The following is a 21,884-nucleotide window of genomic DNA, read 5'->3' on the forward strand; positions in this document are numbered from 1 at the left end:
TTTGTTTTGAGGCTTCCTGCTCCTTGTACCCGCAAGTCAGGTATCTGAGCTGTCCCTTCCTTCGGGTCCAGCAGAAGCAGCTGTCTTCAGTGCTGCCTGCACCATGGCTCACTGCTAGAAACAGGGAAGAGAGATGGCCAGCTGGACCCGAAGTGAGGGAGAGCTCAGCTGCTTGACTGCGGGGACAGGGAGCACAGGGATCTGAGGAAGCAAAAATACCGCCTGGCTGGCCACTACTGTTGGGAGGGGGGCCTGGGCCCCTCTAGCTACACCACTGGAACAAGCCACAGGGGAGGAGGAGGACGATGCCGATGCCGAGAAGGGACCTGAGCCCAAATTTTAGAAGCCAATTCTTTAAAAATTAACAAACTCCCCTCCGAAGGGACACCACCTTGTAGTGGTGGAGGGGCTTTCTGTGTTTCAATGACTCAGAGGGCTATGCTGAAGGGTTACCCATATCAGACAGGCCTCTGAGAAGAAACCAGACAAAGAGTGTCCCAAACTGGGAGAGTAGTAAGATGGTGACCTGAAGTTTGTATGCCCAGCTGCCCTCTGAAGTTTTGTCTTCTTTATGTAAATTCCCTCTCTGCAACTGCACTTTCCTTAACTGAGAAGACGGGAACAACCGGCGGTCAGCCGCTGATGGCCAGTGTTTTGTCCCCTGAGCAGCAAGTGTGGGACCGCTGCGCGTCGAACTGCCCACAGATGAAAGGGTTGGCGAGTCCTTTGATTAGCGCCGGTGAAGGAGCGTCGATGCTCTTGGACCTGGAAAAACAACTCCATCGCTCCCGAATTATTCAACCACCATGTCCAAAGGAATGGAGGAGTGAGTTAGAGGCATATGCTGAAACGGAGGATGTTTACAGCAGAACCCGAATCGGCGGAACCACTCCTAAACACCTCAAGAGAAATCACCTTGAAGTTTTTGGCTTCCGTGGAGGTTACATTGAATGCCATCTGGAAGGCGCTTCGGGACCTGATGGCGGTAGTAAATAACTTTGTTTCAGATATAATCTTGTTGGAGAGTTACATGGACAATTTGACTGAACCCTTTGAGAGTGAAAAATTGATATAATAAATGAAGTCCTACACAAGCTAGAAGTGGTTATGATCCTGAAAATGATAATGGACCAGAAACTTTGAATGATAAGGTGGATGTTATTGTGGATGATTAATGTCGAGATTATTGTTTTTTCCCCAGAGTTCCAGGTATGACTCCTAAAGTTTTCCTCAGAAATATTTCCTTAATTATTACTTCGAAAGGAGTGAAGCCTGTAAAAACTGGGATTGCTTTAATCAGTGGGATTTGAATTAGAGACTTAAGTATATGTATTGTAAAATAATTTCTGGTTTTTAAAAGAGAGAGAATATAATCAGATGTATTATTTCTAACTAATATTGGACAATAAGTATGTTTTTCAATGAAATGATTTGACTATACACCGTATTGGCCTTGAAGAAGCCAACCAGATGATCAATGTGGAATAATGAATTACATGAGTAATATCTGGGGACAATCAGGTTAATACCATGTTTTCTTTTTTTCTGTTTAATTGATCACCTTTGTCTCATCTCACTCTCCCTATTTTTCTTCACTTTGTGGTCTAAGAAAGAGAAATATTGTAAATAATCCATATATCTAGTTGGGATTGTTTTCTTCTTATCTTGTATTAATGTTTGCAAGTGACCCTTGTAAAATGAAAAATTATAAATAAATGATTAAAAAATTAACAAACAGCTCGTGCAAGCCGGCTCCAGCACACCACTGCTTTGCTGCATAAGGTACAGCTACTGCGGGAAACAGGGAGGGAGGAAGGCATGAAGATGCCAGACCGGGAATGGTAACTTCAACTATTTTTATTTTTCACCGCAGAAACAAAGCTTTTTACTGCTCGCGGGCGGTAAAACGTTTTACTCCCGCATCCGTGGTAAACGGGCAGATTTTTTTCTTTTACCACAGATTACTGCGGTTTTCCACAGATCCCAGTCCCCGTGTCATTCTCTAACTCCAGCCACAGACAGAAAGCAATGCACTGATCAGTCTGCAGCCACTGAGGATGATTGCCTGTTCTTCCTGCATGATAAAGCTGACCCTACTTTGAACTTTTATAGTTTATTTCAGTTTCTATACTACATAGCTTTAAAAAAACAAGTAAAAACACCTACTGTACCTGAACGTAACCTACCTTAAGCTACTACTGAAAAAGATTTGGGCAAAAGTCAAATAAATAAATAATTAATAAATGATGTGTAATTGGTGTTTCATCTTACCTTTTAGGTGTGGCTATCATACATTTCCATAAAACTGCATATAAGCATAGCAAGAACGTAATGAATATGGAAGCAGCGATGATTCCTAGAGCACAAGACAAAGAAAAATTAAGCAGTAGCGGTGGAAACAGAAAAAAGCAGCTTTTAAAACCTCCATCATCATGACCCTTGCACTGTCTGATGTCCACATTTAGGGAAAGATTCTGTATAAGCTGCCTAAAAAAAAAATTTAAAAAAAAAATCATCGGTGCTGAAATCAGTGCCAATTAAACGTATTCTATAAATTAACACCTAGATTTAGGCGCTGATTATAGAATACACTTAGTTGATATTTCAGCGCCTAAATCTATGTGCATCCATTTACACCAATGAAAACCTGGCGTAAATCCTGGTGCATAGATTTAGGCGAACTGGGACATATTTTAAAAGTAGGTACTTAAATTTCATAATGCCCATGAAACGCTCATTTCACCGCCCATAACCACGCCCCTTTTTGCCTCAGCACGTTAGAAGTTTGGTGCACATCGTTAAAGAATGCACTTAGAGTTGTGCGCCTAAATTCTAATTATTGCCAATTAGTGTTCATTATTGCTTGTTAAGTGCTGTTATCAGCGCTCATTAGCTTATTAAGCCAATTGAGTTCCGTGCATTGTTATAGAATCGATGCGGATCTCTAGGCATGCTCTATTGAATCCGGAGGTTAGTGCATCCAGACTCAAGTGGGATGATAAGAGGCCTACAGGACTCAGGGAAACTGTTGCCGTATTATACAGCTTCACACCTAGGTCAATGGTTGAAATCTAGTTCAGGTCACAGTAGGAACTTTAAAAGGCAGTCTATATGAAATGAGGTGCAAGGGAATCCAGTGCAAGGGAATGCTCACGTTGCGACTAGATTTTTGCTGCATACTTAAGACTGATTTGTGTCAAGGATGGAAGCGGAGAGATCAGCAGAATTTGGTTTGTAAATGTTTGTAGCCATGCACAGTGAGAAAAAAAAAATCTGCAACCAGATGCTAGTTTGCAAATCCCTGAGCTTCAGATCCAGAACCAGCAATTAAAACCAACACAATGTGAATGGAGGGCAAGGCGTCAGACCAACCGAAGTATAGTGTATTGCACCAGGTATGATATTGAGTGAGCGTTATGAACAGCCATGAGACCTCCACCCCCTACTGCCCAACAATGCCTCCACTACATGCAAATTTCTGATGCATATTCATTGGAAATATCCTGCAAACTCAACTGTCTGGAGAGCTTCCAGGAAAGATTTGAGAACCACTGGTCCACAGGCACCAAGGAACAGAGATGGCACAGAGCATCTTGCCAAAGATGTTCTGACCAGTAGATGGCACTTCTTCCTTACACCGCATAAACAATGCACAGATTAATGCAAATCTTACTTTGTGTCCCTTCTCTAAAGCTGATCTGAATTTCAGAGTGCTCATAATAAATACGTATATCAGTGCTGGAGGGCCACCAGTGGGTCAGGTGCTCAGCATATCAATAATGAATATGCATGAGAAAGATTCCATTGTCTGCAAATCTCTCATGCCTATTTAATGCCCCTTTATGAGCATTGGTGGGTTCGGGACCCAACCTGGAAGGAGTCCGGCACCGGGTACCTCCACCCAGGGCAGAAAAGTGTTAGCAAGTGAGATTTCCCTCCCTTCTCCCCAGGACAATCCAAATAAAATACCACTGTGAATTTAGCTCTCTTAAGATTTTAGTCCTCTGACCTAGAGAATGACAAGGAGACATGCGGTAAATCTGCAGTAACAATAAACATTTTGAAGGGATTACCTCAGATGTGGAAGAAAACCTGTTTACTGCCCCATGGAAATGGTAAAAAAAAAACGTTTTTTTCTGGTGGTAAAGCACAGTAAAAGTATTTACCACCGACTACTGTGCATCCCTATTTCCTTCTGTGTCCCCCCCAGCCAAGTAGGAAGTGATCTAGCATTTCCTTTTGCCTCTCAACCCCCCTCCCCCATGTACCTTTTAAAAATCTGTATTTCCTTGTACAGGCCTCCAGGAGTGATTCGCCTGCTCAAGCCAACCACAAAGCCTGCCTGCTTCCCGCCTGAGCAGAAACAGGAAGTTGTGTCAGACAGGAGGCTGTTGGATCAACACAAGCAAAGAAAGGAAATACAACTTTTACAAGGTGCAATGGGTGGGGGAGGAGCGGGGCGTATCACCATCAAAAGTCTTCTCAAGCCTGACACCAGCACACCCTTATCCCTTCTTTCTCAGCCTGATCTCAGTATACTCTCTTCTACCTTCCCTCCTTCCTCAATCTGATCCCTCTTTTTCTCTTTCCCAGACCATCTCAGCACACTCTTCTTCACCTTCCCAGCACTCTTCTCCTCCTCAGCCCGACTCCTAGTACTCTTATCCCCTCATTTCCAGCCCGATCTCAGCAGACTCTCTCCCTCCCCCCAAAAAAACTTCCCAGCACCCTCTCTATCCTTCTCAGCATGAACCCAAATGGACCAGGAGACTCTGGCAAAAAGAGTTAAAAGAAGACAGAGGAAAACGGAAACCAGAGACTGGGACCAACACGATTACAAAAATTAAACGACCAGACAACAAAGCTGGAAAAAATGAATCGTATTTTCTGTTTATTAATAGTAGCCTTCAAGAACTGAATCAAATTGAAAAATCAATTCATATGAGTGAATCAAATCGAACTGAAAATTTTGGCCAAATTGGACAGTACTACTGGAGCCTCCTCCACATGTTGCTGTATGGAGATGCAGCTAAGCTCAGAGGCAGTGTTTTCTTTCTGGTAGGAGTGGGAATCAGAAAATCACCCCCACCCTCTATGAATGAGGTCGGGTATAGATTCTCCCTACCTGGAACAATGCCACTTTTCTGAGCTGGCTCTGCTGTACTCACATTGGCTCCTGGATCAGCAATCGGTGGGACCCATGTCCAGCCTGAGAGAGGTGAAAAGAAATTGTTAGGAGTAGCAGGTGCTCTTTCAATTAGTGGCACTGTGACTGCTGTAAAGTGAAGCCTCCCCTCCCTCCTCAAACTTGTCACTAGAACTAAAATAAACCACCAGAGGAAGAATAGAACCCAGAGTCGTGCTGTCTCGTGAACTTTACCCAGCATTGTGCAAATATCAGGGCCGAGTGTGCAGATCTTGGTGCTCTTACGCTGATCACATTTTAAAAATCACTTAGGACTTTATATCAAAGTGCCAACTCACAAGATGTAGACATAAAAGCCTCTCTTGCAGGTCAGTTTCAAACAAGATTTATAAAGGCAGAGGATGGGAGATACCATTCCAGCAGACCATTATTTCCCTACATCCTAGCCCTTTCTACAAAGTGAAGGAACATTCTTGTTAAAGCTTTCTTCAAGCAGCTTGCAAATGGTTTTGTAACAGGTAGAGGCCACTGCTGCTTTAAATAAGATCCTTGCAGTTGGGGGAAACTCACCCCTGGACATTTCCATAACATTTCAGCCAGTGACTGCAAAAGCCAGGGGGCTCTGTGTAATGTGCTAGACTCACCATATGGGGGCACCGGGGTGCTGGCAGGCTTGGACAGCAGGTCTGTTAAGTTTGGTGGTACCATCTAAAGGAATTACAGGGGGGGGGGGGGGGGGAAAAAAAAAAAAAAAAAAAAAAAGACAGCCTTGACATTTCAAAACAGTTTGTAAACAAAGCATAAAAAACAGAAAGCAATGACAAGGTGGGGGAAAAAACAAATGAACCCACTATTCATTCCCCCTCCCCCAAAAAAGTGTTTATCCCTTGTCTGTACCTTTATTTTAATAATGGATTACACATGGAGCGTAATTTTACATAGACTGTGGAGGTCAGAACTGAGACATCTGGGTCAGGATATACCAATGCAGATGTAGTGGAGGCAGCAGGATCCAGGGACCTTCCACCTGTATCTGCTTTATTTTAAAAACCTTGAGCTATAAGTGCTACCAATTAAGTACTGAGGCTGCATTTTAATTTGGTCCTGTTGCAAAAGAAAAAATAAACAAAAGTTGATTTAAAAGACTGAGCCCCTTAATCCCTCCAGTAACGTCCTGGCTGAAAGAATTAAAAAAAAAAAGAAAATCCCTGTGTCTCTCCGAACTGGTGCAAACCAGATGTGCAAATTTTTCTCATACATCTGGAATACATGTATAGATTTTTATCCTGCCCAAACCATGCCCGCTTGAAATAGCTGCATGGTGTAGATCTCTGTGTGTAAATAGCAACTTGTGTATGAAAATCTACACATGCAAATACCACTATCACACATGGCCAGTGGCGTACCTAGCCTGGTTGCCACCCAGGGCGGACCACCCCCTCCTCCAGGCATGTCACTCCTCCCAGGATAAAATACCCCCTCCTCCAGGTGCATGCCCCCCCCTTGCCTTCCCTCCTCCAAGCAAGGAAGTGTGCTGAGCAGTCACATGATTGTCGGCTCTGCTGGTCCCCTACCCCGGAACAAGAAGTCGACATCAGAGGGGGCAGGGAACCAGCAGAGCTGACAGCTGTTTAACTGCTTAGCACACCCCCTTGCTGCTTGTACCCGTGGCGGACCACCCCGCCCTTGGTACACACTGCACTGGGAATACTTATAAAAGAAGGACTGAAGTCTTGTCAAACAGCCAGGCCAGTGACTGCAGCTCCCTTCAAGATTTCAGGTTCTGTTTACTCTTCAGGCTGCACTAAACAGATTACAATGTTAATCAATCGTTACCCATCATACAGCTACCTACAGAGCCATTATCAACACTATGGAAATACAATATGAATCAATAAAACCCACAAAAATCAGGGGGAAAACCACATTTACACAATAGTTGTATTGTCACTACTGTATCTTTCGTGACTTGAACCAGCTCCGGTTTCTTCACTGTGGCCCTGCACATCTGCAGTCTTCTTTTATCAGAGGATCTCAAGTTTTGATCTCCAGGTCTGGCTCCAAATTTGGACCTCTACTACTAGGTTTCAATTTGCCATTTCCAAGTTTACCTCATTGTCTGTATTCATAATTATATTTGTTCATTTTATGATCATTAAGCTGTTAACAAAATTATGTTTTATGTTAAACTGTACGCGCTGTACACAGTCTTGGCTGAATCTCATTATAGAGGCAATTAGTAAATCCCAATAAATAAATAAATAAATACAAAAGCTCAGCTGAACAGGCAGATCCAGTTCTGGTTTTCTTAGGGGGGGTGGAGGGGGGAATCAAAGGAATGTAAGAATAACTCCTTGTGTTAAATGGGGTAAAACAAACTGGAAATGACAAAAACAAAAATTGAGCAAGAAGTAAAAATGCTGCAATGCCAAAAAACATACAGTGCAATCCGCTTAAGTGCAAGGGTCTGGGACCAAAGAAATGCATGCAGTTAACCAGAGCGTGCACTTAACCGTTGTGACCCAAAGAAGCTTGACATCTGATAAACATATGTACAGTACTGTTTATTATTATATGTACAGTATATAGTCTCCGTTAACTGACATTAGGCTTACTTGAAGTAATCAATCAGTTATAGTCCTCTGTACACTAATGGGTCTGCCAGACGGTAAAAACTGTCATAGCACTGACATCCAGTGGCCTCCAGATAGGCCCGCACGGGTGTTGAGACTCTCCAGCGCTCTTGCAAAACTGAGAGGTGGAGGTTGTTGAATTTCGTCAGCATGTGCCTCGCTGCTCATTTCATCATCTGTTTCATCATCAGCGGTTGTTGCCTGCATGTAGGCGCATATCTTGACATCAGTGCTGTCAGCTGTTTGTAGATCGTAATCAACAGCTACGAAGCGATGAAACTCCTTCAGTAACACCGGCTGGGATATCAATAACCTGTTCATCTGACACGTTTGCAACAGCTGCACCCCCCTCCACATCCTTAACAAAGCTTGCCCGCTTGTAGCAGTTCACAATGGTTGCCTGTGTAACATGATTCCAGGCTTCTTTCTGCATATGTAGGGAATTCAACAGTGATAGATTACGAGCCAGTTCAACAGCATGTTTATCCTTGCCAGTCTGGTCATTCATAATGCTCATCAGACGACATAGCACAAGAACCCGATAATGTTGTTTGAAATTGGCTATTATGCCCTGATCCATAGGTTGGATCAGAGAGGTAGTGTTTGGTGGCAAGAAGACCACCTTGACGTTAGACAGCCTGACATCATCCCTGTGTGCAGCACAATTATCACAAAGCAACAAAATCTGACGCCTTTGTGCCCACATTCTAGTGTCTAACTTCTTTAGCCACTGCTTCCAAATTTCCCCCGTCATCCATGAAATTGCATTAGCCTCGTATGACACAGGAAGTTGCTTAACTTTCTTGAAGCAACGGGGCTGTTTGCTCTTTCCACTCACTCCCATCCATATTGCAGCAAAGGAGGATCGTCAGTCGGTCCTTCGACGTTTTACCTCCAGTAGTTTTGGCATGTTTGAATGCAAGTGTTCCATCAGGAATCGCTTGCCAGTAGAGACCGTTTTCATCATCACTGAAAATATCACGAGATGCAAACTCGTTCAAGATGGTAGGAAGAACTGAAACAACCCAATTTTCAGCACCAAAGTCATCTGCGTCTTTGTTTCTCACCATGCTGTTTTTTGAATTTTATGTTGTTCCTTTCCTTCCATCTTTCCAACCACCCAACAGTGACTTTGAATTCAGTTAGTCCAAGACTTTCAGCTAGCTGGTTAGCTTTCTCCATAAGCAGTGGACCACTGACAGGAAACTGTCTGCTCCTGACTTGAGAAAACCACCGAAGAGCAGCTTCTACCTCCTCAGCTTTTCCCGCCCGTTTTTGTTTCCGTTGTGGATTTGTATTGTTTTGCCAGTCTTCCGGAAGCTGGTCTTTCTGCTTCAAGACACGTGAAATTTGACTGGGATTGACACCATATTCTTTAGCAATAGATGCTTGAGTTTGTTATCTAATTTTTAAAAGAACTTCTATTCGTTCAGCCAGTGTTAAAGTCTTACAGTTCCGCTGCCGCAACAACCCCGGTGTACACTCTAACAACATTTTTTCGCTTATTCTGCCTGTGGTAGTTAAAGGGGTGGTAAATTTGAAATCTCGTGGGTCGTCAAGTGCCAGTCGGCTTCCATATTCCGTCCGCGCGCTTATGCGGAGTCTTTCCTGCAGAGGAGCGGTCTTAAACCATGCATATAAGCGAATCTTGCACTTATCAGTGGTGCGCTAAACCGAAGTTTGTCCCCATAGAAATTGATGGTGCCAAAAATGGGACCGAAGTATGGCATGCAGTTAAACAGAGCATGCGCTTATCCGACGTGCACTTAAATGGAGTGCACTGTAGCTCCAAATATGTGAAGGAATGCGATATATATTGATCAAAAATTACCATGATAAATTAAGTGGAGAAAAAAATGCTATAAATCTAGAAACCTGGTTAGAGCATACTTTCCATTACCGATCAGAACATTCCACTGTGAACCGCAGTTGGAGAAACTTTCTAAATAGATTTTCAAATAATGCATTATTACAGTGGCTCATTCAAAAAGCTCTTACATCTTCCATTAAAATAGAAGAAATGGTAGTAGAGACCTCACCCCCAAATACAGAACCAATAATGAAATATTCAATAATTCAAGCGAACAGTATAATAAAGGGTAACGGGATTTGATATACTGCCTTTCTGTGGTACAATCAAAGCAGTTTACATTTATTACATCCAGGTTAGAGTGCGACACGGGGATAAAGTTTGTCACTGTCCCCGCCCCGTCAGTTCTGTCTCCGTCCCCACCATGTCCCTGCAGGCCACGTCTCCATCCCGTGGCCTCTGTTCTCATCTGCAGAAGCCTCTAACACTTATGATTTTATATTTAAATATTTGTATTAAAGTATAAAAAGGAATATGCTGTGCAACTTTTGTGTATAAATTACAAATAGAAAACAATAACAATGAGCAACTATAATAAACCCTCCCACCACCACCACCACCTTGTACCCTTCCAACTCCAACAATAGCTGACTTCTACTACCCCAAGGAATCCTAATTCACTCTGTTAAAATGTCCAGGGGTACAAAATACCTGTTCTGTACGCCCTATAGGGGAGAAATATGCCCTATACTGTATGATTTTTAAATCTGTGGATGAATAAGAAGTCATCAACAAAGTAGAAAGTGACATGGGGACAAAGTTTGTCCTCGTCCTCACGGGCTCTGTCCCCATCCCGTGGGATCTCTCCCCATCCCCACCGCCCCGTCCCCGTGTCATTCTCTAATGCAGGTACTTTCTCTGTCCCTAGTGGGCTCACTAAGTTTTTGTACTTGGGGCAATGAAGGGTTAAGTGACTTGCCCAGAGTCACAAGGAACTGCAATGGGAATCGAACAGAGTTCCCCAGGTTCTCAACCCTCTGCATAAATCCTTAGTCTACTCCTCCAGATATATACAGTTAGCATTTGGTGGATATTGAAAAACTCCCCAGAGGCCTCTGTTTTGTGATGGCTGAATCAGGGAAACCTATTCAACATCCCCCATGGCAAACACTGCTCCCAATATTGGTAGCCATCACAGCTTCTCCGATTACAATTCGGTAGTGAAGTGTTCCAATCGGTGATTTATGTTGACCAATATATCATCTTCCTTCACATATTTGGAGCTAAATATTTTTGGCATTGCAGAAAACAACTGGACCAGCCTGTTCTGCTGTCCTATGGGTGGTGCCGATCCTATCCTCTACTATCTGAGCTCAATTAGCAGTTTCCCCACCCTGAGACAAAAGATCTGTATTTGTCAAGCTAGGGTGTTAATCTTCTTCGACCATTCCACTGAGTTCATATGTCCTCTCTGAACTCTGTACTGTGTCACTCTTTTAACATGGGCCCAGTGTACTACAGAGAATGATGGGCCAGGTCAGCACACGCCTGTAGGCAAAACAGCCCATCCTGATGTGAGGGCAATTACAAGTCTCTTCCACATATTCAAAGCTGCTGAAATTATACTGTCAGCGCCCAAAGATCCTGGCCACTAACTGACTCATTAAACAGTGCACGTGTTACTCAAACAAATGAGGCATACCACAAGTTTTCCAGGCTGTGTGCCAGAACTGCAGTTTCACACCACCCAGAACTTTTTTTTTAGGGCCTGGGTCATTCCTCAATCCTACCAACCCTTCAAAGGATGCTCACACAACTGCTCTGCAGGTAACTGATAAAAGGCACATTACCAGTCTGACAGAGAACAGCTACTAGGGAGGGAGGAGGGTCCATAAGTGACATGTTCTGGCTCAGTGACCATGACAGCAGCACAGCCAACACTACACAGAGAATGATGACATCAAGGAACTTGTAGAGTGAGTGGCACACACACAGGTCCAATAAGAACAATAGAAATGTGCAAAGTAACTCGGTGCTTGGATCATAGATACGCAAATATATTGTGATTATTCTTCATCAACAGTATCCTAAAATGCAGACCCACCTGTTTACTTTCCTGGAGGCTGATACTCAAAACTACTGCCAGGGTTAACAAAGTTAATGCCAGGTTTGTGTGCCGAATGCTCAGAGGACTTGGGTGCCGGTGTCAATGTGAACAGTAAAGATGGATGCAAATTGTATTGAAATATATTTAAACGGATGTAATGAGGCCAAGAAATATCCTTTGCACAATGCGCAAACAAAAGCGCTGCAATGCACAGAAGGAAATGATGGCCCATAACGCTGAAAATCTATCATCAGGTCAGGGACAGTATAGATGGTTTTGAGGTAAGGATGTTGTCAATTTTTCACATTAAACTAGTTGGCTAGTTTTCCCACGGCCACGGCCAGTAAAAGCCCCACGGAGGCGGGCTTAATGACGTCGTATGCAAATGACCTCAATATTTATTAATGACGTCATTCACATGCAAATTGACTTTGTGTGGTTTGGGGCTGGCTTTGGGCGTGACAAATTTTTTCCATCTGGCAACACTGATGTGCACCACCTGTTCTTCTGCGCCTAAAATGTGGGCCTTGCAAAAATTCCATGTGCAAGTAATATTTGAGAGGTTCATATTTAGGTGCTGAAGAATAAGTGCCGATGTGAGCTGGCACTACCATTTTTGTCTGGGCACATGTACAAAAGCCACGCTTACCGCAAAACTTTTGTGCGCATACGTTAGGCATGTTCTTCTCTTCCTGTTTAATAGTGCATAAAATTTAAATATCATTTGATTCAAGTATCACTGAGCTAGCGTTTTGTGTTACTGTTGCATTGTGGGCTCATCTGCACACAGCTTTGAGCATCGACCCTCAGTGAGATAGAAAAACACCCAAGTTTGGTCAGTTGCCATTTGGAGGTTGAAAGTTTTTAGGGCTGTGGGGGGGGGGGGGGCAATATTTGAACAGTTTGGGTGTTGGAAAAAAACCCTTATCTCCAATTTCTTTGGTCAGTAGAGTGCAGCACAGGCAAAGGACACAGAACAATATAGTCAGTCGTAGAAGTCATAGAGAGAGGATGTTTCAGATTGGTGGCAAATGCACCTAAATTAAATTTCTCAGAATCTTATGAATAAACAATCTAGACAAATATACAGTTATGGAAGATGGAAAACCCTGCAAGCTACATTCTGAAACAGGGAGATATGTCATATTTCCAGCAGGCACATGATCTAGCTGGAAATTCAGGTTTTCAAAACCCATGGCACTGTGTGGAAGCACACATCTGCATCTGAGCCCTCATGTTAATTCTGGAGATTTTGAAGGTTGAGAGGCCTTCCAAAAATAGGACCAAAGAGAGCCATAGTATGAGTTAAAGGATTGCTAAATGACTGCATTGTTTTAGGCAGGCTGATCCAGTCCTGGTTTTCCTCCTCTGCCTATGTGGACCTGTAGTACTGCTTCTCTTATAGAAATCAATGAAGACTCAAGTACCAGCATGCAACTGTGTAAAACTCAGGTACAGAGAAACTTGTCTGTAACCTGGCCTTGGTGGGCAAATTCCAAACCTCTCCCTGGTTAGTTTTTTTTTTACTGGAATGTAATTCAACAAGTGATGCAGCAAACTGACCCAAGGCAAAGTCCACACTGGACAGAGTTAAGAGATCCTTCCTCCACTCCCAATGAATCTCCTTCTTGGAGTGAAAAGCTGGTAATGCAGCTCCCTCTTCACCTCTCAAGGCAGAAGGGAGTTTCACTTGGGCGCTGGGATGGTGGAGACCACAAGTAAATTTATGTAAGAAAATAGATGCATGTATTGCCTTAATCGCTGCCTCTGATGCATGCAAGTTCAGAAACTTGGTGGGGAGTGAGGGAGAAATGCTGGTTCCATGGGGTGGGGGGGGGGGGGGGGGGGAGCTGGAGGTGTGTTGACCTGGGTGGGGGCAGGGACAGAGAGGGAGATATGTAAGATGGGAAGAGGGGGTTGGAACTTGGAAGATGATGTGCTGGATCGGGTTTTTTGGGGAGGGGAAGAGATGAGAGATATGGTAGACCCAGGACTGGGGGGGGGGAGAGAGATGCAGATATGCAGGACCTGGGATTCGTGGTAGTGGTGATGGTGGTATGGACATATGCAGGACCTGGGATGGGGGGGAGGGGGAGATGGATTTGTGCTGGACCCGCTGGGAACAGGGGGGAGAGAGAGACCGGGTTAAACTAGCATAGAGATAGGGACACAGCGTGGACAACTGAATATAAGGAGAGGATAGGGATACTAAGGGGACAGATTCTAAACATTTGGGAAGGATAGGAACAGGGACATAGAGGACAGATGCTGTGCAGGACAAATAAAGATGCAGAGAGAAGATTGGATGGTAGACAGGAGAAAGAAGAAATGTAAAGTGGACAGGACACCCTGGAAAGCAGGAAAAACAAAGAGAGAAAAGTTCAAGAAACACTTGAACCAAATTGAATGGAAAAAAATAAAATGCTCCAAAGTATTTTATTGAATTAATCTGAATGTGTCACCTTTGGGAAAGGTACATCTTTGATATCTTCCACTTCAGTTTTTCTGTCTCTAGTATTGCTGAATATGCAAGTCTGATTTCTTGAGATTTACAAGTTTCTTTTGCCTACATCTCTATTACTGATATCATTGGAGCCGACTCTGTGGGTGCTTGAGCACCCCCAATATTGAGAAAATTCCATGTGTCTAGGGAGAGGTTATTTCCATTGGGCTTAGCACCCCCAATAATTTTGAAAAGTTGATATGTAGTCCCTTGTTTCATATCTGCTGAGGGTCTGTCTGTTTTGCATGTGTGATGAAGGTGTAGTTTCCATGCAGAGATCTGTAGCACTCCTGTTTGTTCTATTTGCTCACTAAAGGTTGTATTGGTGTTTTAGGACTCGGTTTAATATTTATAGGAGTGATGCCTTTCCGTGGATAAAGTTGTTGCTTTGTTATTTTTTTTTTAATTGAAATATTTTCATTTCATTATATGTACCAAATACATATACAGAAATATGCAAAGAAATAAAATCAAAGGAATAATTATAGCAAACTAAGAACAAAGGGCTCCTTTTACTAAACAGCTGTAAGTCGAACATGGGCTTACTGCTCGCTAAACGGGAAGTACCGCCAGGCTACCGCAGCAGCCTGGTGGTACTTCCTAGCGCACTGTCATATCTGTACCAAGTGGTAATCAGGCAGTGCCGCTTGCTGCCTGGCAGTGGTGTAGCAAGGGCGGGGCGGTCCGCCCTGGGTGCACGCTGCTGGAGGGTGCAGAGAGCAGCCGCACGCCTGTCGGCTCCTCTGGTTCCCTGCTCCCTCTGCCCGGGGGCCGAGGGAGCAGGGAGCCAGTGGAGCTGACAGGCGCGCTGCTGCTCTTTGCACCCTCCAGCAGCCAAGAATGCACCCGGGGAGGGGGGGGTCGTGCTGCACTCTAGGGGGACGGATGCCACTGCACCCGGGGGGGGGGGGGGGGGTTCACAGCGGCGATCCATCCCGGGTGGCAGCCGACCTAAGATCGCCACTGCTGCCTAGTTAATGCTGGGTTAGAGTGGGAGCCCTTACCGCCACCTCAATGGGTGTGGGTAAGGTAAGGGCTCCACCCCCCACCCCCAAATGGCTGCGCGGCAACAGCTTTACTTGCTGCACAGCCATTTCCTGCATTTTTTTTTTGTTACATTTGTACCCCGCGCTTTCCCACTCATAGCAGGCTCAATGCGGCTTACATGGGGCAATGGAGGGTTAAGTGACTTGCCCAGAGTCACAAGGAGCTGCCTGTGCCTGAAGTGGGAATCGAACTCAGTTCCTCAGTTCCCAGGACCAAAGTCCACCACCCTAACCCCTAGGCCGCTCCTCCACTCCACTCCACGAAAGACAGACTTCCCTTTTACCCGGTGCAGTAAAAAGGGGGCCTCAGCGGGCTTTAAAAACATGTGCCGATGCCAGCGCAGGCCCACTTTTGCCGCAGCTTGGTAAAAGGGGCCCTAAATGCATTCAAGTAACCACTTAATGGAAGGAAGTTGCTGCTTTTGAGTCCTGGAGGTAAGTGCTATTATGTTGTGGTAAGGTGTTTCTACATAGTGTTTTTCAGTGGAAGGATTGTGTATTGGCTTTATTGAGGGGGATATTAAGGGCCTGTTTACTAAGCCGCGCTAGAGGCACACTAGCACTTTAGTATAAACAGGGCCCTAAAACTCTAATATAATTTTAGTTTGTCATAACAATTACAATGATTATATTTATATTCTGCAATTACAATAAAAGCAAACCCAGTCAATCAGACTTGGACTTTACAAAATAGGAGCAACCAACAAACTATATCATCACAGAAATACAAAAAGTTTTGAATTTAAATGACCCCAAATACCGAGTAAATAAGCAAGCTTTCGATTTCTTCCCAAATCTTAAAAAATTTGCTTCCAATCTAACTCCATTTGCTAGAGAATTCCAAATACTGGCTGCTTGATAGGTAATAACACACAGTGTGTACTTGCTTATTTATTTATTTATATTTATTTATTGCATTTGTATCCCACATTTTCCCACCTCTTTGCAGGCTCAATGTGGCTTACAATACATCATGAATAATGAGAATACATGAGAAAGTATACAATTAGTAATAGCAGAAGGATTTTGGATGACATGATAATAAGCAAATATTGTAAGACAATTCCGGATATATGTGGAGGGATTCACATTTGTTGATCTTTGTGGTATGCCTTGTTGAAGAGATGGGTCTTCAGTAGTTTGCGGAAGTTGGTTAGTTCATAAATCGTTTTTAAGTTGCGTGGCAGCACGTTCCATACTTGTGTGCTCAGGTAGGAGAAGTTTGACACATACGTTAGTTTATATTTTAGACCTTTGCAGTTAGGGAAGTGAAGATTAAGGAATATGCGGGATGATTTTTTAGCATTCCTGGGTGGTAAGTCTATCAGGTCTGACATGTAGGCTGGGGCTTCTCCATGAATGATTTTGTGAACTAGGGAGCATAATTTGAACGTGATGCGTTCTTTAAGTGGGAGCCAGTGTAGCTTTTCTCGTAGGGGTTTAGCACTTTATATTTTGTTTTACCGAATATGAGTCTAGCTGCAGTATTCTGGGCTGTCTGAAGTTTCTTGATTATTTGCTCTTTGCATCCAGCTTATACTTGCTTCACCTGATATATCGAGGGAAAGTTAAGTTTTACTGGCTCGCTGCTCTAAAGCTCTTCCTCAGTGTGGGGAGTGACAGTAAGCATAGACATTAATGATACAGGAACCAACTCATATAAAATATTATATACTCACACACATAGAACAGTGACTTTGCCTCTATAGGAAGCCAATGTAATTTCCTTTACTGAGGGGTTACACCATCCCGTTTCAAAGCCTAATAAATCAATTTCACTGTCACAAAGCACCAATCTAGTACAACCACTATACAACAAGTTGCAGTAAATCAAGACATAAGCATCGCCACACTGGGACAGACCAAAGGTCCATCTAGCCCAACACCCTGTTTCCGACAGTGGCCAATCCAGGTCACAATCACCCGACAAGATCCACGGAGCAAAGCATTTTGTACTGCTTGTCCCAGGAATAGTGGATTTTTCCCTACATCCATTTAATAACATTCTATGGCCTTTTCCTTCAGGAAGCCATCCAAACCGTTCTTAAACTCTGCTAGGCTAACCGCCTTAACCACATTCTCCGGCAACGAATTCCAGAGTCGAATGACCCAGGAATGCCAAAAGATCATCCCGCACATGCCTTAATCTGCATTTCCCTAACTGTAAAGGTCTAAAATACAAACTAATGCACACGTCAAACTTTACCTACTTGAGCACACAGTTATGGAACGCATTACCTCGCAACCTAAGAACGACTTACGAACTAATGAACTTCTGCAAACTGCTGAAGACCCATCTCTTTAACATGGCATACCAAAAAAAAATCAACCAATGTGAACATACACAACTCCTCCACATATATTCAGAATTGTTTTACAATATCTACTTATAATACTACTATCATGCTTATCATTACCATGTTGCTCAAGAACCTTCTGTAATATTAAATGTCCATCTCTTTCATATTTCCACTATTCATGATTTATCGTAAGCCACATTGAGCCTGCAAAGAGGTGGGAAAATGTGGGATACAAATGCAATAAATAAATAAAAATTAAATAAATAAACTTACTGCACTCCAGCTTCATCGCATGCCCCCTTGTCCTAGTAGGAATATGCAACCATTTCCATGCTTTTATCTATGCTCCCTCAATATCCTGTTTCTTATGTGCTGTGCCTAATTTTATTATTGCTTACTTTTCATGTTCTTGGGTAAGAATAAATGTTGATAATGTGAGAAGTTTCTCTTGTATAGTTGTTCTTGGTACTTTACCCAGCCAGGGGTCTAAGAAATCAGTTGAGGAATTTGTCTGGGAAAGGTGTCGGGTTGCTGGTTCTGAGATCCAACACCTATTGGCCCAAACAAAAGTGGTGTTTCTACCCGGTTCTATTTAGATCAGAACCGCCAAACGATGACAGGTGCACATGTCACAATTGGCAAAGTCCAGAGAATTGGTCCTAACTAGCAACTGACCGAGGGTATGGTTCTTAGGACATATGGCGAACGGTGAGAAAAAGGAAGACGGCTATGGTAAGTACTTGGGTTATTTGGGGGTTTATGTTTGTGCAGCGCTGCGTACGCTTTGTAGCGCTATAAAAATGCTAAATAGTAGTAGTAGTAGTATTTTTGGAAAGCGTAAACAGATGCTCCATATCTATCTTTTCCACTCCACTCATTATTTTATATGCCGCTATCATATCACCCCTCAGCCGCCTTTTCTCCAAGCTGAAGAGCCCCAGCCACTCCTCATTAGTAGTACAAGCTGACTCGGAACAAGTGCTTGTACTACTAATCCAAATTAATTAAAAGAAAGATATTTTTGAATTCTTCTCAACTGTCTTAGCTTCCAGAAAATTATTTTGGTTAAAAATTGACCTCTGAAAGGATAGCATAGGATCAAGTAATAAATCAAAACACTTTAAAACTTTACTCATTTCTCAGAGTTTGCAAAATAATAAGAGAATATATGTCTGTCATTTTTTCTTTAGAGATGGCACCCCAGTGGGGACAGCTGGGTGGGGGGGTGGGGTGAGAACTGCAGATAAGGTGCAACAGTAGATGAGGCAAGGGACTTGGAGTGAGGAATAGAGCACAGCAGGTGTCTGGTTTTTCTCTGTCAAAAAGTTGGCAACTCTAACAAGGCCATCAAAAATCGTGCAAACAACTTTGAGGTATCTCCCTTCAAGGAGTTTTCCCCAGCCACCACCAAAGAAGGACCAATAAATGCATTTCCCTGACATGTTATTGGAAAAGCAAAAGGAGACCTGGACTAGGTTTACATAATGCAGAAGCTGAAACCCATCTACAACGTGAGCCATGCTGTTAAATCACTGTGAATACTCTCCAAGCTGACAGGCTTGCAGTACACCACTTTAGTAGCTTCTGGTTTTCTTGTGTAAATTGACTTGTTGGCTCAGTCAAAGTGAAACTCCCTCCTGCCTGAGATTTGAAAGGTGAAGAGGGAGCTGCAAAAGCAGCTTTTTACTCCAGGAAGGAGATTCATTGGGGGTGGGGAAAGGTCTACTAACTCTGTCCAGTGTGGACTTTGCCTTGGGCCAGATCACTACAGCACGTTTTGAACTGCATTCCAAGCAAGAACCCAGCAACCAGGGAGGGGTTTGGAACTTGCCCAACAAGGCCAGGTTACAAACAGGTTTCTCTGCTGGACACAGCACAGGGACCTGCTGCAGTCTGTGTTGAATAGTGTGTTACATGGTATCTTTAGTGCTAATTTTATGATATTTCCTCTCCCTTCTATACCTAGACCACTGCACAGTTTGGGAATGATCTACTCCTGCTTGGGTCGAGTGAACATAGAAGGGAAGAATGACTGATGGGGCCACCGATTAGACATTTCTGTACTGTGTTCTTCTCAAGGATTTTCAGATCTGTTACTGCCCTTATGTGATTTGCTGATTACAGTGTCTTATGTGTTTACTGATACGATTTATTTTCTTTTTAAGCCTAGTGGCGGTCCAAGTGTAAAATTTCTGGAGGCCATTTCTTCTGGGCTGGTAGATAATGTAGAGGCGGTGGGTCATAGTGCATGGCAGCCAGGGATAACAGAGTGTCATGCCACCTTGTCCTGCACTGCTCCCCCCCCCCCCCCAACCCACACACACACAACTCTCAGCAATCAGGGGAGCCGAGAGGAGTCTTGGGATGTCATCACAGCGTGTCAGAACCCGGGGGGGGGGGGGGGGACAGATGCGAATGGGCTGCAACAGTTATAGGCAGCCCCCATGAGGCATGGACCCCCCCTTTTGTAAGCACGTTTCAGCATCCCAGCCCACCCATCCAAAAATAGCGCAACCTTTGAGCAATAGCTGTCACAGTGGCAGGATGGACTACAGAGAGATTGACAGAGAGGGGTGCTCTTCTTGCAGGGCAAGTGTACCCCTGTGGACAATACACAGCTCACATTCAAGCCTGTTCAGGTGCGGGATGGGGTCGCTTTGATTCACAGTGGGTGCCACCCCCCCCCCCCCACATTCACCGTGCGACAATAATAACGGCCTTGCTATCACATGGCAGTACTACATGATGGTTAAATAGAGGTACCAGATGACTTGGGTACTAAGTTGTTTGAATTGCATGTTAATATATCAATAAAGCTGCGGCCTAATATTTTACCACTAAGAAACTATGTGGCTGGTCAATCATCTTTATGCAATGAGCTAAACAGGGCATTATCTATTTCTCCCCAATGCTCATTGGGCAGAGCGACAAACACTGGCACTGCTTCCGCAGCAAATCCTACGCCAGCTCATGATGCACTGAGCAGGGCAGGGCGCCACTATTTTGAAGGCAGCGCTGCATGGAGGGAGTGTACTACTCCTTCATCCATCGGAAAGGTATGGGGAGGGAGGACTCCGCTAGACCACCAGGGAGGATGAGGGTTGGGGTGGAAGCCTACTTGGGCCACCAGGGATTCTTTTTTGGGTGGTGGTGGTGAGGTTAGGGAGGCTGGAGATCCACCGGACCTCCAGCCCCCTGGGCCCTTGTGTCGAGGGGGGTGTTAGGGGACTAGAGGTCTTCTGGACCACCAGCTCCCATGTCACTGTCTTGGGAGAGGGGATTGGGGTGGCGGCTGGCAGAGGTCTGGGGGGCCCATGGACCTCTATCTCCTCATTTGACATGTCCGGGTTTTTGACAGCCTGGACCTGTCAAGCTAGTGCGGGAGGATTGTGCCCCCCCCCCCTATGATCAGAGCTAACAGCGTGCCTGTATTTGCATGCTATTAGCTCTGATCATAGGGGCGGTATAGTACTGTGCTGTTCCACTGCTATTTCTAGAGTGCTGTTTGGAACCGCGAAGGGCTTCTGATCATGTGGCTGACAGTGAACCACATCTTAGAACTGAGCCCTTCAAAGCGAAACCAGGCCATGTCCTCTTTTTGCATTATTTCAGCTATGCAAGGATTCATAGCTTAAAAATGCAGAAGAAAAAAAATCAGGCTATGTTCACCCCTAACATCCATACAGATTAAAGCCGATTGTTCTTTTTAGTGAAAATGTACACCTCACAACTTAAGATGGCCAATATCTTCCATGGTAAGAAAGTGGACTTGGCCCGCTTTCATCCATGCTACAACCATGGGATGACTTTCAATAAGTGCTACAAATATTTGTAACCTACTGTTTATTTTAACTCTGCATAAAGATTACTCCAATCGCCCTTTGGATAAAGCAGTGCAATTGTCATGTTTAGTCCACTTCAAAGGTAATACATAGAAATAAATCAAAAGGGAAAATAGGGTGATAAAAACAATAAAAAAAAGGTATCATCTTATTTTCTTTAATTTCTATTTATGACTTCCAATCACCCCTGAAACTATCACAAAGAGTGCAAAATGCTTGCAGTCCAGTTGTTGATAGCTACAGGTTTTGGGACACTTTACCGAGCTCCTGCTCATTGCATGGGCTCTCCATTGCTTATATTTAAGTTATTTCAAGCTCTGCACAACTGTGCTCCATCTGCACCATGCGCTGCTTTTTCACATTGCTCTTTGCCGCCTGCCAGTCAGGGATTATCCATTGTGACTGAGATTTTCCACTGCTGTTTGCGCTCAGTCGCAGGGCCACTGCTAACACTGCTTTAAGCCTCAGCCACTGACTTTAGAAGAGACATTTTTTCT

The 21,884-nt window shown here is 44.0% G+C and overlaps 1 long non-coding RNA gene across 1 annotated transcript; it reads left to right on the plus strand.

The window, feature by feature from the left end:
• The first annotated feature begins 13,323 nt into the window (after positions 1-13,323).
• On the plus strand, positions 13,324-19,890 carry LOC115469272. The gene is made up of 3 exons (XR_003941979.1): positions 13,324-13,424; positions 18,142-18,277; positions 19,512-19,890. It is a non-coding gene; the product is annotated as an uncharacterized LOC115469272 (long non-coding RNA).
• Positions 19,891-21,884: the final 1,994 nt, after the last annotated feature.

This window comes from Microcaecilia unicolor, chromosome 4 (genome assembly GCF_901765095.1).
Source record: "Microcaecilia unicolor chromosome 4, aMicUni1.1, whole genome shotgun sequence".
NCBI lineage: Eukaryota > Metazoa > Chordata > Amphibia > Gymnophiona > Siphonopidae > Microcaecilia > Microcaecilia unicolor.